This window comes from Lissotriton helveticus, chromosome 11 (assembly GCF_964261635.1).
Source record: "Lissotriton helveticus chromosome 11, aLisHel1.1, whole genome shotgun sequence".
Taxonomy (NCBI): domain Eukaryota; kingdom Metazoa; phylum Chordata; class Amphibia; order Caudata; family Salamandridae; genus Lissotriton; species Lissotriton helveticus.
In genome coordinates this window covers 674,335,618-674,355,911 of record NC_136072.1, presented here as the reverse complement: position 1 = coordinate 674,355,911, position 20,294 = coordinate 674,335,618, and the positions used below count along the sequence as shown (strand labels likewise).

At 42.5% G+C, this 20,294-nt stretch overlaps 1 protein-coding gene across 6 annotated transcripts in view; it reads left to right on the top strand.

Moving 5' to 3' along the window:
* The window catches only part of LOC144791764 (disintegrin and metalloproteinase domain-containing protein 28-like), a 3,516,669-nt gene that overhangs the window by 1,060,525 nt on the left and 2,435,850 nt on the right, over positions 1–20,294 (top strand). The window lies entirely within an intron of this gene.

Sequence of the window (20,294 nt, the reverse complement as noted above, 5' to 3'; positions counted from 1 at the left end):
CCACTTTGACATCCTGAAAGTTTACACTTTTCTTTTTGTCAAAGTACGTTTTACGTGCAATCTGCTTGAGTAGCTCTCTTGCCCTCCAATCACCCAAGTCATTATCCACCAGCCCTTTATTTAAACACATCCACCCAGGACATAACAAAGTATTGGGAATCCTCCCTTTGAACAGTTCAAACGGTGACCTCCCAGTAGAGGAATGAGGGACAAAACGATAGGTATTTATTCTGTCCTGGAGAGTGGTTTTCCAATTTAAACCTGAAGCGCGAGCAAGTTGAATTGACTCCTTCAGCGTCTTATTGACCCTCTCTACGGCACCATTAGTCTCAGGGTGGTATAGTGAACACTTCTTATGAGTAACCCCACATTTTTTTAGAAAATCAACAAAAACAGAGGAACAGAACTGAGGGCCATTGTCAGACAGCAAACTATTTGGAAAACCTTCCTTATAGAACAGGGGCTCCAAAAACTTAATGATGGAATCAGAGGTAATTTCTCTGACAGCAGAAACCTCAATCCACCTTGAGTAGAGGTCAATTAATACAATGAGGTAAGGAGTATCGGAAACACCAGATAAAGGACCTAAAATGTCAATGGCAACCTCATCCCATGGATGACCAGGTAAAGCCCTCACAACCATAGGCATCTGTTTAGTTTTTAAAATCTTATCACTAGAGCAACACTCAGGACATTCTCTGACCAATCTTTCAATTTCAAGATCCATACCTGGCCACCAAAATTGCATTCGCAGAAACTCTTTGGTTTTCACAATCCCCAAATGACCACAATGGGCATGAGTCAACAACTTTCCTCCTAGAGAGGAGGGAGGAACAAGTTTAGTACCTCGAGTCAACAGACCATTATTTACAGAGAGTTCATCAGAAACCAAAGACCAAGGTTTAGACAGACGAGATTTGCTCATTAAAGAAAGAATAACATTAGATATTTCTTCATCTTTGCCCAACTCCAACCTCCATTCAGTTTCATCAATTGCACCATCAGTAATTTCACACACATTAGTACACTCATCAGGTTCACATAAATCATCCAGATCAGTATTCTCACTGTTAACCAATCTAGATAAACAATCAGCTGACCTGTTAGCTATCCCAGGAATATACTGTACTTCAAACTCAAATTCCTGCAGGGAAACAATCCATTTCCTAATTCTTGAGGAAATAGCATCAAGACCTTTCTTCGAAAAGACCTCCCTCAAAGGCTTATGATCAGACAACACACACACCTTCGTTCCCCAAATGAGATTCTTGAACTTTCTCAAAGCCCAGTAAATAGCAAGTGATTCTTTCTCTATTACAGAGTAATTAAACTCTGATCCTTTTAGACAACGAGAAGAACAACAAATTAGACAATCCTTTCCATTTCTCTTCTGAATCAAAACAGCACCCAGCCCTTTATCACTAGCGTCAGTAAACATAATAGTGGGCAATCCAGGAACAAACGCATGAAGAGAAGGAGCTTTATTCAACTCCTTCTTGATACACTCAAATTCAGCCTTACATTCACAAGACCAGTCAAACACAACATTTTTTGCAGTTAATTTCCTTAAATTATGGGTTTTGTTTGCGAAATTAGGGATGAATTTACCATAAAATTCCACCATACCCAAGAATGAGAGAAGTTCATCTTTACAAGTTGGATCTTTAACTTTGTCAATAGATTCCACAAGTTCTTTCTTTGGAAAGACACCATCACCAGTGATACAATGACCTAAATAGTTAACTTCCTGAACTCTAAATTTGCATTTAGATCTTTTTAAGGTCATACCAGCACCATCTAACCGTTTTAACACATCAGCCACACGACAATCATGCTCAAGAACATTGCTTCCATAAATTAACAAATTATCCTGATAGCACTTAACACCTGACAAACCTCTTAAGATCTTTGACATGATTCTTTGAAAGACAGAGGCCGCCGAGACGAGACCAAAAGGCATTCTCTTAAATTTAAACGTACCCATAGGTGTAATGAAGGCCGTCAGGTCTTGAGAATAGCTATCTAGCTCTACCTGATGGTACGCGGAAGCTAAATCGAGAGTGGTAAAATACTTTGCACCCTCCAAGGTGCTGACTATCTCATCTATATTAGGAAGGGGAAACCTATCAACAACAACTTCCTTATTTAGAGCTCTTAGGTCAATGCAAAGACGAATCTCACCAGTGGGTTTCTTTGCAATAACCACAGGAGCAAGCCACTCAGTTGCCTCCACGGGTTCGATAATATTATTTTTCACAAGCTTATCGAGTTCTTCCTGAACCTTCGCTTGTTCTACAAGGGGAATCCTCCTTACTTTAGCCACAACAGGAAGAGCATTAACTTTTAATTTAATATGATGTTTGTAACCACGCAAACACCCTAATACTTCTTTAAATACATTTGGAAATTGTTCTGCTAAAGACAAAGACAAACCATCATCACTCATGTTGTTACGTACAGAGTCAGATACTTCATGAATTTGAACTTGGGGAGTGGCATTGGGATCAAGCGTTACTCCCAAATAACGTTGGTGTAACCATCCTAATAGCGCATCACCTTTCTTTGACACGTAGACTTTACCAACAGTGATCCTTGAACCAAGTTCTATCTCAGCCATGAAATAACCCAGCATCACAACAGGTTTTTCACTATACCCCAATGGAAAAATATCACATTTGAACAGTTTTACTTTTCCTTTAAATAGTTCGTTATACAATTTTTCATCAATTATAGTTATTTTTGAGCAGGAATCAAATTTTAAATTTATCATTGAGCCTTCTACCTTAACCAAATGAGAAGGATGATCTGATTTGTCACCATTTACCTCAAAACAAATAGATCTTACATGAGGTTGAGACCATCTTCTCCTTGAGTTGTCACCATTATACGTTTTGCTCCTGCATAATTTTGCAAAATGACCCTTCTTATTACATAAATTGCATGTAACTTTTAAGGCAGGACACATAGGTGAATTAGCTAAATGATTAGCTTGACCACACCTAAAACAAGAAAATTTGTTACTGGAGGAAAAGAAAGAAGGATTAGAAGATCTAACATGTTTCTCTTCATTAGTAACATTTTCTACTTTCTTTAGTTGATAAACAGTCTCATCTACTTTTACTTCGTCCTTTGACTCAGGAGCAGATGGCTTCTCTTTCTCTTTTTTAAGTTCACCAACACATCTCGTCATATGTTCAACTTGTTTTGCAATAGTTAAAACTTCCTCTAAAGGAGGCTCATCCTTTAGCCACAGCTCTTTTCTTATATCATCATGTGCGCATCTTAAAACGAACTGATCACGTATTCTCTCATCAAGAGTCTGTCCAAAGTTACATGACGAAGCAAGCTTTCTCAAAGAAGATACGTATTCTTCTACTGTTTCATCTTTTTTTTGTTCACGCAAGCCAAAATGATATCTCTCCATGATGGTGCTAAGTCTAGGTAAATAATGTCTGTCAAGTTGAAGAATGGCTATCTCGTATTCATTTAGACTTCTTTGTTCAGCAGCCGATAGGTCTGGTAAATGTTCGAGAACATCTTGTCCTTCACCACCAAGACAATGCAGAAGAAGTGAGTGTTTTCTTTCTGCACTCAAGTTGGTTCCGCAGACTCTAGCGTAATTTGCAAATATTTTTTTTCATTTCTTCCATTTTACATTAGGATCTCCTGGACTCGTAAGGAAAAATGCAGGTTGTGTTACATTTTGCATTTTTTTTTTTTTTTTTTTTAAGGTAAGTAAAAAAATGTTTTTTTAAATATATATGTGTGATAACTTTGAATCCTTTTTCTTTTGATCACCACTTAAAGGTTTATTCTTTCTTAATTGCGCAATGTTTATTTACTAATTGTTCATTATCTTCCTTTAGTGTGTTATAATGAAGAAAATAAATAACTATTGTATAAAGTTCAATATAGGAGACTTTGAGCAGAACAATTGAATAAAGGAGACAGCGTCAAACAAATGAAAACTTCGAAAGTTCCATCCACCTCTTTTTTTTTCTCTCTGTTTGACAGAAGGGAACGATAAAGCAAAGAACGTTCTATTAGAACGTAGCGCCGGTTTCCTGAAATGCAGTATTGTTAGATAGACACAAAGGACGTTCCGTTGGAACGCAGCGCAGAACTCCTGAAGCGCAACGTTGTTAAATTATAACGTCAGAGTCAGCTTCCGTCAGCGCGTAGTGTGTTCCTTCCTTTAAGTGAAACGCACACGCCTGAAACGCATATTGACGTCAGCGATCAAGACGTGGAGTGTGAGCACCAAACTGAGCGCGAGCACCAAACGAGTTTATTCATTTACGCGCAAAGTCTTAATATTATAATTTTCCCTGGTCAAACACCACCCGCTCTCCTCACCAACGTGGTAGTTTTAATGCTGCCGCTGGGAAGTCTTCGCTTCACTCGAATCACGCACGAACAGCCGCTGGAGGAGAAGGCAGGTCAGGAAATCTGTTGTGTTGTCCTGTTGAGGTCGTTTCCAATCGTCGCCAGTATAATGTTGTATAATAAGAAACAAAACGTAGTTGAAGATCATCAGGTTAAACAGAGTGGGTTTATTAAAACCTCATCCATGAACAGCCACAAGTAACTGACAAATGCAGAATTCTAGAAGCAAGTACATTCTGAGAATTAAGAACGAAGGGGAGGTATGACATGTCTTAAAGGGAAAGGAAGAAAAGAAATACAGGGAAAAAGAGAGAACATCACAGTAAGCTCTGCGTTATTGTAGGTAAATGATTACTTATTTAAGCAGTGGGAAGTTGAAGAATAATGGCATGCTGATTCACTAAAATAGACTTGTGTTCATCTGATACCACAAAATGTTTGCGCTTGAGAGGAAAATGAAACCATCATGTGTATAACAATGGCACTAGAATTCGAGTGCTTATTAATTACGCATTCCTGCCGCTCATGAAATGGCACGCTTTAAACGTTAACGATTTGGGGAAAAAAACTGTACTAGTGGGTCATCAAAAACTCGATTCACCCTTGATAAAAACATCCATTTTCTGTGCTTTTGGATACTAACTTGTGTTGCGAAAGAAAAAAAGGTCAGCGGCGGTGCAATTTTATGCCATTGTACGTATAAATATAATAAATCAATCACATTTATATAACACTGCTGATCACTCAATACGGTATCCAAGAGCTTGCAGATCCTGGGAGGCTCATTCGAACAACCAGGTCTTGAGGCCCCTTCTGAATTCCGGAAAGGAGGTGACAGTACGGTGTTGCATGATGAGGCTGTTCTAGGTCTTTTCTGTGATTTAGGAGAAAGAGCGTCCTCCACATCTGCTCAGTAGATGTGAGGAGTGTGGGCAAGTGAAGGGGAGGTAGAGCAAAGTCTTCTCAATGATTGGTGGAAGTTCAGTCAGTGGGTAATTTAGGCGGGTCCTTCTTGTGTAGAACCTTGTGTGTGAGTCAGCAGCTTGAATTCACATCTCTTCTGTACAGGGAGCCAGTGGAGTTGCTTGAGGTGTAGTGGAATGTCGGTTTGTCAGGGGAGGTAAAGGACGAGTCTTGCTGCGGTGTTCTGTATGGTTTGGAGTCTCTGTAAGAGGTATGCAGCTATTCCTACGTAGAGAGTGTTGCCATAGTCCAGTAGCCTGGTGATGAGGCCCTATGTTTTGGTGCGTCTGGTGTGCTGGAATAGCGACTTGAAGATTTTACATTGAATGCGCAGAGTGAGTAAGTAGGCAGAGGAGGTGCAATTGATCTGTGAATTCATGGTGAGCTTGTTATCTAGGATGATTCAGAGGTTTATTGCGTGGTTGGTGAGTATGGGTGTGGACCCCAGGTCCGACAGCCAATAGGCATCGCTCCATGGGTTGCAGTTGTTGCAGAAGATCAGTACTTCCATCTTGTCTGTGTTCAACAACTGAAATCACTGAGAAGGAGCCCTTAGTGATGAACACTTGAGGGCTGTGATAGTGTTACCAATGCATTAAGTCGAGATGCATGCCTGTGCCGATGTGTCACTTTAGTAGTTGGAAGTTACTTGCAATAATAAACCAATGAGGAAATTTACTGATCAGTCTGTGAGAATGAGAGCAGACGTGAGTGCAGGAGAGAAGCTAACTGCACCACTAAAGATCGAACCTCATTGATTTATCTTTTTTTCAATTATTTTATTACGGTTTGGAGTTCCAAAGAGTTCCACATAAAAATATACAAGAAAGACTCCCAATATACCAAATCATTCAAGGCTTAATATGGAGATAAATTACATGCAAGAACCTAGCAGGTACAAATTTCATTGTACAGTACAACATTTATAAAAGCATTCAATATGTCGAAAGTGCAAGTGTGCAAATATAAAACCAATTTCACAAATATTTTAAAATGCAATGCTAACTAGGTCAGTGCAAATTGAATTATACCATTAAATACTCTAACAACATCAACTATATAATACAAAGACCCTAAAATTCTACTTATAATATGCAATTAATTTTGCCCAAAAGGGACCCTGTTGAATATACCACAACTAAACACAACACATTAGTCCTTCTTTAAAATATATTTAAGATTTGCTTAAAAAACCTAAACATTGAGAAACACACTGATTCATAGAGGGGGAGGGCAAGAGACAGTTTCAGGCCTCCTCAGCTGTAGCAATGTTGTATTCTAGATACCATGGTCTTAAAAGATGATGTCGTAGAGATTGTAGTGACAGGGACAGACTACACCTAGTTTCCACATAGGTGACAAAGTCTGTCCTGCCTGGCTAATCCTTCCCATGCACCTGTTATAATTCGTAAAGGAAGCAAATTCAACCTTAGCAACAGGATAGTTCTCGCTCTCCGTGGGGAAGATTACATACCCCATACGGTTGAGGTTGTTTACAAATGCTGCTCCCCACCATTATATCATTACTGGAATGCCCTGAACACAATACAGTATCTCTTTTACGTCAGATTTCGTAAAAAAATTCTATTAGAGTTTTCAAAACTTGTTTTAGTAGAGAGCCTACGCCACTATCCCAATTGCAAATACGACTGTGGCTTCCTCAAAATGTGGCTTTCTGCCCAATGACCTCGATCTTTTTGACCTCCTGTACTCTAGATGCTACTCACTGCATTCTAATGTTTATGTTTTCTATTCATGTATGCTGTAAAGTGCTCTGATACCCCCGGGTTTTGTAAGCGCTATATAAAACTCCAAAATAAATAAAATCAATAAATAATTCCTAAAGACAGCGCATTTTCCCCTTCAAGCAGGAAAAAAAATCCTGTCTTAATGCTACCGGTAATACCATTCTCAACAGTATTCAGTAAGGCATTTGTTGTATTCACATATTTCTTGTTTGTGTCTTTCACTTTAAGTAACATGTTCTATGTAGAACCTGTACCTCGCTAGAGTTCCATGCTTTGTAGATTCTGTCAGTTACCCACTAGCTTGTGTGGGATCACCAACTATTCTCTGTTGCTTAATAAAAGTATATATTTACTGATTGATCAAGAAATCATTTGTACAAGAGAACTTCCCCTACAACAGTTGCCGACGATTGACTAGTGGGATAGAGAAGCACAGAGTGAGGAGGAACCTCCGTTGGTGGAAAAGAATTGAAACGCGTGAAGACAATAAATGTAAGAAAGGAAAGCGGAATTTGCACATAAGAAGAGAAAGAGACGGGTGTGTTGAAAGAAGGAACGGCGTGTTTACTTCATTCTTTTTATAAAAAAATTGCTGATGGATCCTTATACTTAAAAGAAAACTGCAGAAAATACATGCCATTGGAAGGAATTTGACAACGAACTGTGAGTTTTGCAGAATTTATACTTTGAAAAACATTTGCGGGAGGCCGGCAGGGTGCGAATATTAAATTAGAGATAGAAAACAAGAAACAACATACTGTAATCGTTTGAATGGGAACGGCTGATGCACGCTGATTAGCTCGAGCTGAGTGCTGTTGGAGTGAGTGTGACGTGAAGGTTCGGACGCGACGTTCCGGGACAGCGTGAGTTCACAACGTGCTACGTAGCGTATGTGATGACGAAACAACATAGCAGCCATTTTGAAACTAGGTAGAGTTACCTAGCAACGGGGAAAAAGGAAATTACGAAGGAACTTGCTTAACTTCATGGATTAAACGTGCTGATGGATGGGACTTGGTTGTTTTAGAGGAAAAATACGAAGTAAGTGAAAGGAGCACAGGAAAATTTGTGACTATTTCTATACTTTTATTGTGGATTCATGGAAAAAGTAACCTTTTACTGTGGATGTGGAAATAGTAAAATTCTGAAGAAGTGACAGTTGAAGACGACATTTAAAAAATATTTCCATGTTCTTTCTTTGGAAAAAAGAGCATTATTTATCTCATGAGATTTAACGGATACAGTTACTTGACACATTTGGAGAGTGTTGTGTGTTAGGTTGTGTGGTGAAAATTGTAACAAGTATGGAGAGTCAGAACATTATAGTTCCTCCCTTGTTTTTACAGCAGAGTGGAGATCCACCCATTGAATGGGATGAATGGATTGACATTTTTGAAAATTACATTGAGGCATTGGATGGGAAAGACTTTAGCGCTGTGAGGAAGAAGGCATTACTTTTAAGTACTTTGGGAAAAGAGGGACAACACACGTTTACGTTTTTTTACCTGCAGGTACAAATGCGGATGGGAGAGTGATTAGTAATGTATATCAAGAAGCAAGGCAAGGCTTAAGAGGCAGTATTCAAAAGAGGTAAATATAGTTATGGCAAGACATACGCAACCACAAAGGCAGGATGAGAATATTGACCAGTTTGTTACACGCTTACGTGAACTATCACAAAGATGTAACTTTGGAGAGATAAGGGACGAGATGATCAGGGACCAACTGATAGTCCAGTGTAGGAATAAAAAGATGCAAGAGAAATTGTGGGCAGCAAAGAACCCATCACTACAGAATGCAATTGATATAGCTAAGGTAGTGGAGGAGTCAAGTGCCTGCATGAAAGAAATGGAACGGAAAGATGGTGCAAAGGAATATACATTGAGTGTGGAAATGGATGAGGAAGTAGCTGCAGTGAATAATAAGAAGTCTAGTGGAAAAGGAGAGAGTAGTTTCAGGAGGTATGGTGGTGATGGTCCATCTAGTAACCCTGAACAGTACAGGAACATAGGGAAGATTTGCACAAGATGTGGTAGTACCTATCACACCGCTGACTTCAAGAAATGTTTCGCATTAGTTAAGGAGTGTAGGAAATGTGGGAAAAAAGGTAACTTTTATAAAATGTGAGGCAAGGGGATTAGGATGAAGGTGGCTGTAGTACAAGAGGAGGGGAAGCGTACCAGCATGTGTAGTAATGTTGAAGGTGCAAAGAAAATCTTGTGTGTGAGTGATGAAGAGTTGGAGATGGAACCTGGTCGGAGGATGAGACCTAAAGCCTTATTCATTATTGGGGGTAAGGCTATTGAACTCACACTAGACCCAGGTTAATTTTGGACAATTATTCCTGAGAGTTTGTATAGAGACAATTGGCCAGATATAGATATAGTGGGGTACATGCAAACAGACATTGGTTTTAAGAATAGACCTGTGAATGGAAAAGTGTATGTAGCACATTCAGGCCCACCAATTTTGGGATGGGGTCATCAGTATGACCTACATATCATATTAGATCCGAGGGCTAAAGACCAAGTCATGGTGGTGAATGATATTTCAACTGAATCCATTATCGAGAGTGTCCCTAATTTGTTTAAAGAGGAAATTGGGGAATTGAGGGGGTATTCTAATAAAATTGTGTTGAAAAAAAAACGCTGTACCTATGCAGCATAGAGTTAGGAAAGTACCTATTATAGCTAGGTGTGAGGTGAAGAAAATGTTGAGCGAGATGTTGGAACAAGGGGTGATTGAACAGACTGAAACGTCGAGTTGGATTTCTACAGTAGTCATCACAACCAAATCGGACAGCAAGTACAGATTCTGTGTTGATTTGCGCACCTTGAACCAGAATATAATCGTGGACACCTTTCCCTTACCCAACATAAACGAATTGGTCCTATTGTTAAAGGGTGGAAAGTTCTTCACAAAATTGGATTTACGTAGTGCGTATCATCAAATTAGGCTGCATGATTAATCAAAATCTTTGACTGTGTTTATTACCTCAGAAGGAATCTTTCAATTTACTCGGATGCCTTTTGGGCTGGCGTCTGCTGCTGGAGTATTTCAGCGTATGATGGGTTCAGTTTTGGGGGGAATTAGAAATTTTGTTTATTTTCAGGATGACGTTCTATTATTTGGTTGTACTATGGAGGAGCACAATGTAATACTTAACGAAGTTTTGAATAAAATGGAAAGCACAGGTTTGACGTTAACTGCTTCAGCGCTACCGCGTTTTCCCGCTGTGCGCTGAAGAAGTAGAAAAAGGCTTGTTCATGACAAAGCCAGCTCGTCATGAGCGCAGCATAGGTAAAGCCCATGACGAGCTGGCTTTGTCAGTAGCGTGCAAGTGGTTAAAGAAAAATGCAAATTTGCAGTTGAAGAGGTTGAGTATTTGTGGTATACACTTTCTGCAGAAGGTGTTAAACCAAAAAGAGATTTAGTAGAATCTATAAGGAAAGCGCCCACACCTGTTGACAAGGACCAGTTAAGATCGTTCTTAGGTCTTATAGAATATTATGCGAAATTCGTAAGAAACTTTGCAGATAAAACAGAGAAAATTAGAGAATTGCTCAGGAAAGGTTGCAAGTTTGTGCGGGGAGTGGAACAGGAAAAGGCGTTTGAGAACATAAAGAAAGAGGTGTGTGAGGCAAAAATTCTTACCCCATTTGACACAAAACTGGAATCGGTTTTAACTGTTGATGCTAGTGCAGTGGGGTTGGGTGCAGTTCTTTCACAATTACATCCAACAGGCATCAAAACTGTAGCGTTTGCTTCTAGATCTTTGACTGGGTCAGAGAGGAATTATTCCATAATTGAGAGGGAAGCGTTGGCAGCTGCATGGGGCTGCGAGTATTTTAGGATGTACTTGTAGGGATTTCATTTTAGAATACAGACTGATCATGGGCCATTGCTGAGAATTTTGTCGCCGGGTGGTGCAGGAAAGGGTTCAGCGAGGCTGGCCAGATTAGCAGCGAGGATGCAAGAGTTTTTGTATAAGATAGAATACATCCCTGGATGGAAAAATTGTCAAGCAGATGGGTTGTCTAGCCTTCCTTTGCCATGGGATGTTATAGATAAAAAAGGAGTAGAATCGTTTTTGTGTGAAGGTTCTGTGGCAACCATTGATGAATTGGTGGATATGTGCACTGGTGCTATCGGTAAGTCACAATGGGATGAGTGCATGGCAAAAGATAAGGTGATGCGTAGTGTTAAGGAACTTATTGTTAAAGGAGCAAGACGTGAAAGTACACTTGATCCTGCTGTTAGGCCGTATTTAAAGGTTTTAAATGAATTGTCAATTTATGATGTTGAGGAGAACATCGTGATGAAGGACGACAAGTTCGTTCCACAGCAGGATTTAAGGATTGTGTTTAAGCTAGCACATGAAGGCCATCTTGGTCAATCTCTCACAAAAAAAAGGTTGAGAGAATATTTTTGGTGGCCCGCAATGGATCAGGAAATTTCAGAATGGGTTGAGAGGTGTGTGGAATGTTTGCTGTGTCTACTCTGGGTTGTGTCAGGGACATGGTGAATGATTTAGTGTGGGCTTATCGTACCACTGAAAACTATACTTCAGGGAAAATTCCGTTTAATCTGATGAGAGGTCGACCAGCTAGCACAAAGTTGATTCCTGCGTGGATGAAAGAGTGTATTGGTTTAGGGGATGTGGATGGTGTGAAATTGAAGGAAGAAGAAGATTTTGGTGAGAAAGATCGTATTTCAGTAAATGATTGGGAGAAGGTAAAACCGGGTCGAATTTCGAGTGGTTTAACAAAGTTTAGAGGTCCGTTTAGGGTGCGAACGGTTCATAACAGATTTGTAACATTGTATAACGGAGAAAATTGGAATCTAAGGAGAGTGGCACTATACAAGAAACACAATACCGATGAAAAGGATAAAAATAAAATGGGAATGAAAAGAAGTGTTATTATGAACAAAAAAGGAAATGTTAATGGAAATGACATGGTACCTTTAGAAAACATTTCAATGCGTTGCGGTGCGAGGGATCAGAGATGTAGACGTCTTCCTAACTATTTAAAGGATTATATTTGTGATGGGTTTTGAAACTGTTGGTGTGTTGTATATTGGTATCTAGTGTATATATCTTTTGATTTTTATTGTCATATTGTTTTCAGTCCATTGTTATTTTCTTCCCTTTTACCCTTCTTGTCTCTCCCTTATTTCTTTTCCTTGTTGCTCACCTTCTCAACAATTTTGTAATAGAGTGAAGGGAAGAGGATATGTTGTATCCACCTATTGCTTGTTTGTGTCTTTCACTTTAAGTGACATGTTCTATGTAGAGCCTGTACCTTGCTAGAGTTCCATGCTTTGTAGATTCTATGTCAGTTACCCACTAGCTTGTGTGAGATCACCAACTATTCTCTGTTGCTTAATAAAAGTATATATTTACTGATTGATCAAGAAATCATTTGTACAAGAGAACTTCCCCTACAACAGCATTATTCCATCTTAAACATGCAGCCAAGGCAAACACATAAGTCGAATCACTGCTATAGGGGCTGCACGGTTCAAATTACAAATTTGGCACCAAAAGCGCCCTTTCACCTTCTCGAAAAAATCCCACTGCTGTTCATCCACTGATTTACAAGCATACCTCAGGCGGGATTTTAATTTTGTAAACTGATAAAACATGCAAAGTGTCTTTGCCCGCAACATTTATAAAGTCTACCAATTGCGCAGGCCTGAGATGTTGCCCCACTTCTGCACTGGTCAATGTGATCACTGCTAGAACACTTGCTTTTAAAAGTTCTTCCTAAATACAGGTACAACTTAAAACCATCAAAGTTTGTCTTTCCCCAGAAACCAAGGCATATTTTTCCTAACTCTACATCGCCGCTATCTAAAAAACATAATTTTGCTTTTTGAGGTATTTATTAAGGGTTAGCGGATTTGGCCTGGGCCGCTGGGCGGAGTTCCATGGAGTTGCCTAAAAACTCCACTCTACCCTAAGAGAGGAAATCTGCATGGGATGTAAGCAAGTGCACTTACCTGGTCTGGCGTCTCTGCTCCCTGCCATGCCCAGACTGCCCTCCTCCTCACCGTGGTATCCTCCTTGTGGTCCTCGCTGGTTGCCAACCTCGTGTTGTACTTCTTGCGAGGACTGCGCATGCTCGCGCGTAGTCCTCCCAAGATATACAACCTAGCGGTTTAAGACCGGGGGGCCGCAAGGAGGAGACCATAGTGAGGAGGAGGGCAGCCTTTGCATGGCAGAGATACCAGACCAGGTAAGTGCTGCTTTCTAGTCCTGATTTGGGCATGGGTGCTGGGGCAAAGTCCACTACACCGCGGAGTCAGAAATTTTGCCTGAACACCGCCCTCCCAGCGGAGCGCTGTGTTGGCAAAAGTCCGCAAACCCGCTGGTTGAGCGGAGTTCACCACCCACCTTCAGTATTTATGTTTTTTGAAATGGTCATCCGAGTAGTGATCTAATTCATTTAGACGCCTTTGTAATCCTATCGGCGTTAAGTCCAACACAATGGCATCATCCGCGAAAAGTAGACAGCTCATTTTCATTGTTCCTAACTTTGGGGGTTGAATTACTCGACAGGCCCTGATTACTCCCATCAAGACCTCGGTCCAAGTTGACGAATGCAATGCAATGATCAATCTGAGCAAATGCACAGGGATCCCCATTGCGGACAATTTCCTCCACAGTGTCTACTGGTCAACCCATCGAAAACCATGGAGAAATCTATAAAAGCTGTGTATAGGGCCATTCCCTTGCCCATTGGATATATTTCGATCAAGGTTTGCAGGGCAGTAATATTATTTAAAGTGCCTCTCTGCTTATGGAACTCTGCTTGCTCTGCAGAGATGAGATTATTGCCAAACGCCCATTCCTGGAGATGGAGAAGTGTGCTCTTTGCAAACAGTTTTGCGGTTGTAGCCAGTAATCCGATCTGCCAAAAACAGGCAGGGAACGTTTTGGGACCCCTTTTATATAATAGAACCACAATACTTCCTCTCCAGGGAGACGGAATAATCCCATATGCATAGCAATAGGAGAATACCGGACAAAGGAATTAAGCCCATGCAGAACTATCTTGTTTGATTAAAGCTATCGGAATATTGTCTGGGCCCATTGCACCTGAGTACCTTACCCCTTTAATGAATTCCGAGGTTAACTCTAAATGAAGCCTGTTCGTAGAATTTAGTGCATATAACTGTGAAATCTATTGGGTCCACTCTACATCTGGTATAAAAATGGCTTTTGCCTTAATTCTACTATCACAGTATTGAGCTATCAAAGCCCAAATATTTATGAGAGTCACCGGACTGCGAAACCTTTCTTAGTTTAATCCAATTTAAATCTTCCACCCCTCTATGTTCGGATGCCTTCATTCTTCTTCTTACTTACTTCAATCAATTGATTTCCCTTTGCCTAGTCAAAGAATACTGCTTAAATTGATCCCTTACAAGGGGATTTATCTCCAGTGTTAACCTCCCCCGATGTACGAAAGTAGTATCTGCTTCTTATGGTTACCCCCACTTTTTGCTGATGTCACACTGTTTTTAGCATAGTCTGTCTGGGATCCTGCTATCAATGACCACAGTCTATCTGCTTTCTCCTGTAAATTGATATGCATGTACTTTAGGTACACTCCAGATTGGATACTGGGGTACCCTTATCAGTCCCTAGTATATGGTACACCATGTACCCAGGGCATAGGTACCCCAGGGGTCTCCCATGGGCTGAAGGATGTATTATGCCACCCCTGAGAGGCCATCCAAATTGACACGACAGGCCTGCTACTGCAGACTAAGTAAGTTGGTGCTTGCACCACTTACTGACTTATAGGTTCACTATATCTCTCTAAATAACTACACTTAAATACCTATCAGTCACCCCTATGGCAGGCCTTATTAATCCTGAAGGCAGGGTGCTAGGTTTTACGTGAGAGGATGCCCCTGCATGAGCAGCGCCCCTCTGCAGCCTTCTGAGACCACCATTCTCTGGTGTTGTCTATGATGCAGCCAGACTTATATGTTTAGGTGCATTATAACCTCGCTGTAAATGCTAACTTTAAAACGGCTGCTTAGAAATATATCGTGTTTGGTGTCAAACACCTTGGACTCATACCTCCACACCAGTAACTGGTGTGTGAGGTATGATTCCTCCCTTCTAAAGGAACATATGTGGGTCACCGGTCTACCTGACACCAGCTTTCTCGACCTGGGCTGCACAAAATAGATGCTGCCAGCCACAGACAAGATTATGCTCTCCTGCTGCTGAGCCAAGCTCTAGCAGAGGAGGTCTTGACAATAGGCATCCTGTCACAGGGAGGTGTGACCACCTCCCGGACAGGGTTTAGTGTATTGGGCCTGGGTGGGTGCACTCTGAGAGTGCCAGAAAGTCTGCATTTGGGGCACATTTGGTGTCCCTGTGCATAGTCCAGCTCAAACCAGTTTTGGGAGCCATTGGACAAAGGACATGGGTGTAGCCTACCCTCTGTCCTGCCCCACCCCTGGCAAGGTCCACAGAATCTTTCCAACCCCTTCCCATGGGTATAAAGTGGGTTACCTGGCTGCAGGGCTTTAGATTTTACTTGGACAAGATTCTGCAAAGAAGAAACCAAGTACTTCGACTGCCTGCGAGATGCTGGACGACTGAAGAATCTCCCTTGGAGTAAAGGAGTTACTCTCCTGCAAAAGCAGGCACCTAAACACATCAGACCGGTTTGCTTCTCCCGAGCTCCTGAGGAATCCGAAGATTTTAGCAACACAGGATTGTGGGATCCCGATGGTCCCTGAGGTCGATCTGCCCTCTCAGTGATTCTGAGACCAGCATCCCTCATGTGGACCGTGCAACCCGAACCCCCGAACCCCTGTGCACCACATACTTTTGCAAGTGCATGTGCTTAGTGACGATTCCTGAGCCTGTGCTTAAGACTCCATGTAGTCCTGATCCTGAGCAGTATTTGTACCAAAGATTTACGGCCTCCACTCTCCGAGTGTCCTGTGGGCTGGTGCTTTGCAGACTTACTGAGGTCTCCTCGCGATCCCTGGTCCTTTGGCCTTTGGGTCCTAGCGAGGGTCACCTTGTTAATTCTTGGGATTACCTGGTTGCTCCAGACGTGCCCTGACTCTCCATTGCTTGGAGAGTTCCCTGGACTTTGCTGGTCCACACCCTAACCTGTTCCTCTGACCGCGTGGGTTGCAGTTGCCAAGGTTTGTTGGTGCTCCAGCCGGATATCGACCCCTCTGCTCTCGACATCCTTTGTGAGACAGCTCACCTCCAGACTTTGGTCATCCTTGATGTCTCCTGGTCCCCGTGGCTGCAGAGTCAAGCAACGCTTCTCTGCACCTGAAGCACCCGACATCGGTGGGCATTTGACTACCGAGTCCCTGGTCACCAGAAGTGACCTAGACTCTGTCCCCTCTGCTTTTGGGTTCCTCTGACCTTGAATCCAGGCTTGGATTCCACCGGACACTCTTCGCCTTCCTGGCAGCAGTACTCCTTTTCAGCTCTCCATTGAAAATGATGAACGTTTCCAACACCACTTGACACCTATGCACTCAGTTCCTCTGGGATAGGTAACACAGGTACCTTGGTACTCATGGGTGGGTTGGCCTTAGAACCTCTTAAGTTCCAAAGGGTTTGCTTGAAGTCCTTTTAGAAGTGTCCTTAACTTGTAATTTTCCAACTGCGACATTCCCATAGAGTTGTACAGGGCACCCGTCTGCGTTTCCTCACTGCCCCCGTCCTCCGTGCTCTAGGCCCTGTGTCTAGTCAAGCCGTCGTTGTTATAGCATTTTTTTAGTATATGGTTCGGTCTCCCCCTGGAGCCCGCTGTGTATTGTGCTATTTACGACTATTGATTCAGTATTGTGTGCTTTATGCCCTAGTCTCACATAGAGACAAGTAGGGAATGTTATATTAATAAATACATATTTTTATATAAACACTGTGGTTCTCCTTTCATTTAGTCATTTAGGAGGTGATGTTCTGGTAAAACAAGCTGCTTTACATTCCTTCAAGATTAAGCCTGAAGGCTGCTCTCCATAGCTACCACTAGGATAGCTTTTAATAAGGTTATCTTTGACCTCCTAAGTTCCAAAGAGTTTGCTCGAAGTCCTTTTAGAAGTGCCCTTAACTGCTTTTCCTCACTGCACCCGTCCTCTGTGCTCTAGACCCTCTTTCTAGTGAAGCCGTCGTTGTTATAGCATTTCTTTAGTATATAGTTCGGTCTCCCCCTGGAGCCCGCTGTATATTGTGCTATTTACGACTATTGATTCAGTACTGTGTGCTTTATGCCCTAGTCTCACATAGAAACTAGTAGAGAATGTTATATTAATAAATACATATTTTTATATAAACACTGTGGTTCTCCTTTCATTTAGTCATTTAGGAGGTGATATTCTGTTAAAACAAGCTGCTTTACACTCCTTCAAGATTAAGCCTGAACGCTGCTCTCCATAGCTACCACTAGGATAGCTTTCAGTAAGGTTGTCTTTGACCTCATACATCATAAGGGTCCTGTGGACTGGTACAAGGTGCTCACTTTAAATAGTGGACAGCATTTACCAACCCACCTTCTCACACCCGATATACTCACTAATTGATTAATGTCATCAACTCAGACTGTCTTTCCACATGATCTAAATAAGGCCAGATTCTTCTCAAACCAGGTGATGCAATTTTCCTGTATAGGACCAGAGCTTGCATTTTCAATAACGTTACGTTACGTTACGTTAAAATTATTTATACCGCGCACTTTCAACAATGGTTTCATGGCGCTCTTGACAAGTACAGTGATCAAAGGAGGGGGAGGTTATTCAAAGGCAGACTGGAAGAGCCGGGTTTTTAGTAAACTGCGAAAGCAGTCATAACTGGGGCATAAACGAAGTGTAGGTGGCAGGGAGTTCCAAGTGAAGGGGGCCAACACAGAAAAACTCAGTCCGCCATGTTTTTTCCGTTTAAATTTAGGAACCACCAGAAGGTTAAGGGATGCAGAGCGAAGAGCTCTGAGGGGGATGTGACGTGTCAAGGCGGATGAGGTAAAGACTGGGGCTGCCTCGGAGAGGGCCTTAAAAACTGAACATGCCAGTTTAAAGGTGCAGCGCATAGAGACCGGGAGCCAGTGGAGACTACGGAGGAGGGGGGTGACATGCTGGTGTTTAGGCTGGCGGAAAATCAAGCGGGCCGCCTGATTCTGAACCAGCTGCAGCCGATGGAGGTGGCATGCTGGAATACCCGCGTACAGCGTGTTGGCGTAGTCGAGCCTGGAGGTGATGAGGGCAATGATGACTTGGATTAAGGCCTCCCTGGTGAGAAACCAACTGATTTTACGTATCCGCCTGAGATGGAAAAAACAGGATGAGGTGACCGAGTTGATTTGAGGTCTCATCGAAAGGTCATTAGAGATGATCACCCCCAGACTTTTCACAGTTCTCACAGGGGTAGGTGCCGTCCCCAGGGAGGTTGGCCAGAAGGAGGAGTTCCAGGGGTTTGAGGGACCCCCCACCAGTACAAGTTCAGTTGTTGTGGGGTTCAACTTTAGTTGGCTGTGATACATCCACTCAGCAATAGACAGCATTGTGGACTGAAAATTAAGACGGGAGGAGGAAGAAGAAGCAATGGGAAAAATTAACTGAAGGTCATCCGCATAATTAAAAGTTGTGATAGGGGAGTTGCGGAGAGACGTTAGTAAGGGTTGCAGATATAAATTAAATAAGAGAGGGGACAGTGCAGAACCTTGGGGAACACCACAAGAAAGGGATGTGAGAGGTGCAGAGAAGGTAGACAAATGAACAGCTTGTGAGCGCTGGTCAAGGAAAGATCTGAGCCAGTTAAGGGCCACCCCCTGAATGCCAGCATTGTGGACACGGTCGATCAAAATGGCATGATCGACCGTGTCGAATGCAGCCGAAAGATCTAAAAGGACAAGGGCCAGAGGGATGTTTTTGTCGGCACCTTGCCTGAGGGCGTCCATGACTGCTACTATGACCGCCTCAGTGGAATGGAGGGGTCTAAACCCGGCTTGTTGGGAGTCGAGGAAGGAAGATTTCTCTATGAAGGAGCTCAGGCAGCGGGTGACATAGGTCTCCAGAATCTTGCCTAGGTAGGGAAGGAGGGAGATGGGACGATAGTTGCTTAGGATTGTGGGGTCCGCATTAGGCTTCTTCAAAATGGGTAGAACAGCTGCTTGTTTGAAGGAGAGAGGGACCTCCCCAGTAGCAAGGGAGTTGTTGAGTAATGCCAGTGGGGGACCTGGACAGGCAAGGAAGGCTTGTCTCAGGATCAGAGCCTCCCTTAACGTGTAAGGTGTTTATTAGACCAAAAAGTGCACCCATTTATTCTATTATACATAATATTATCGTCTCTGTGATTCCAGGGCTCCAGTGACTTAAGTTCCAGGTTGACATCCAGAGATAAAATACTGTGGTCACTCAAGTTTGTCCTCAGTACCTTGAATTGTGTACTTGCATCAAAGAGCTGGTAGGATACCAACATATAATCGATTAGTGACTGCCCTCGAGCAGCATGGAAAGTAGGGGAGGCTGAGGAGTCCTCTAGGAATCTCCCATTTAAAATAACACGATCATTAGTTCTCACAGAATGCAAAAAATGCAGCCCTCGCTTATCTGATCTAATATGGCCGGGAAACAATGTTTCAGGGACGGTCCATACAACTTCCAGCTTCTGGTGAAAAAAAGGCCATGGAAGAACAGCTTGAAATGTTAGCATTAAAGTATACCACCACCAATATCAATGTGCACTCTTCTGAGATACTAATTTTTTGCATACAAGTAAAAATCGATTCTGGGGCACTAGAGGGCGCACAGCAAGATGGCCGCACCCTACTGAGGCTCTGCCAGGCTGAGCGCTAATCCGCCCATAATCCGCCCATTAATTGCTGCATCTGAGTCTCCACCACGACTGCTCAGCGTTGTGGAACCCTCCGGCACGTCTTTAGGGCGGTTTGGGCTGCTGGAAGTTGCTGCAATAGTACTTTAGCAGTCTGTTTTACTCTGGCGGCGCCGCGGGTGAAAATGGCGTCCGCCCGAGGCACTGATGGTGACCCTCGCTTGCTGCAGATGGGACTGTGGCGGTATGCAGTGAGTTTCCTGCGCTTGCTGACCTGAGGTCTCGGAAGCCACACATTGCTGAGCGGAGGGCCGGGCTCTGGCTGACGAATGCAGAACCCCGGCTGAAGATTACGGATGCCGTGCATCTGCTGA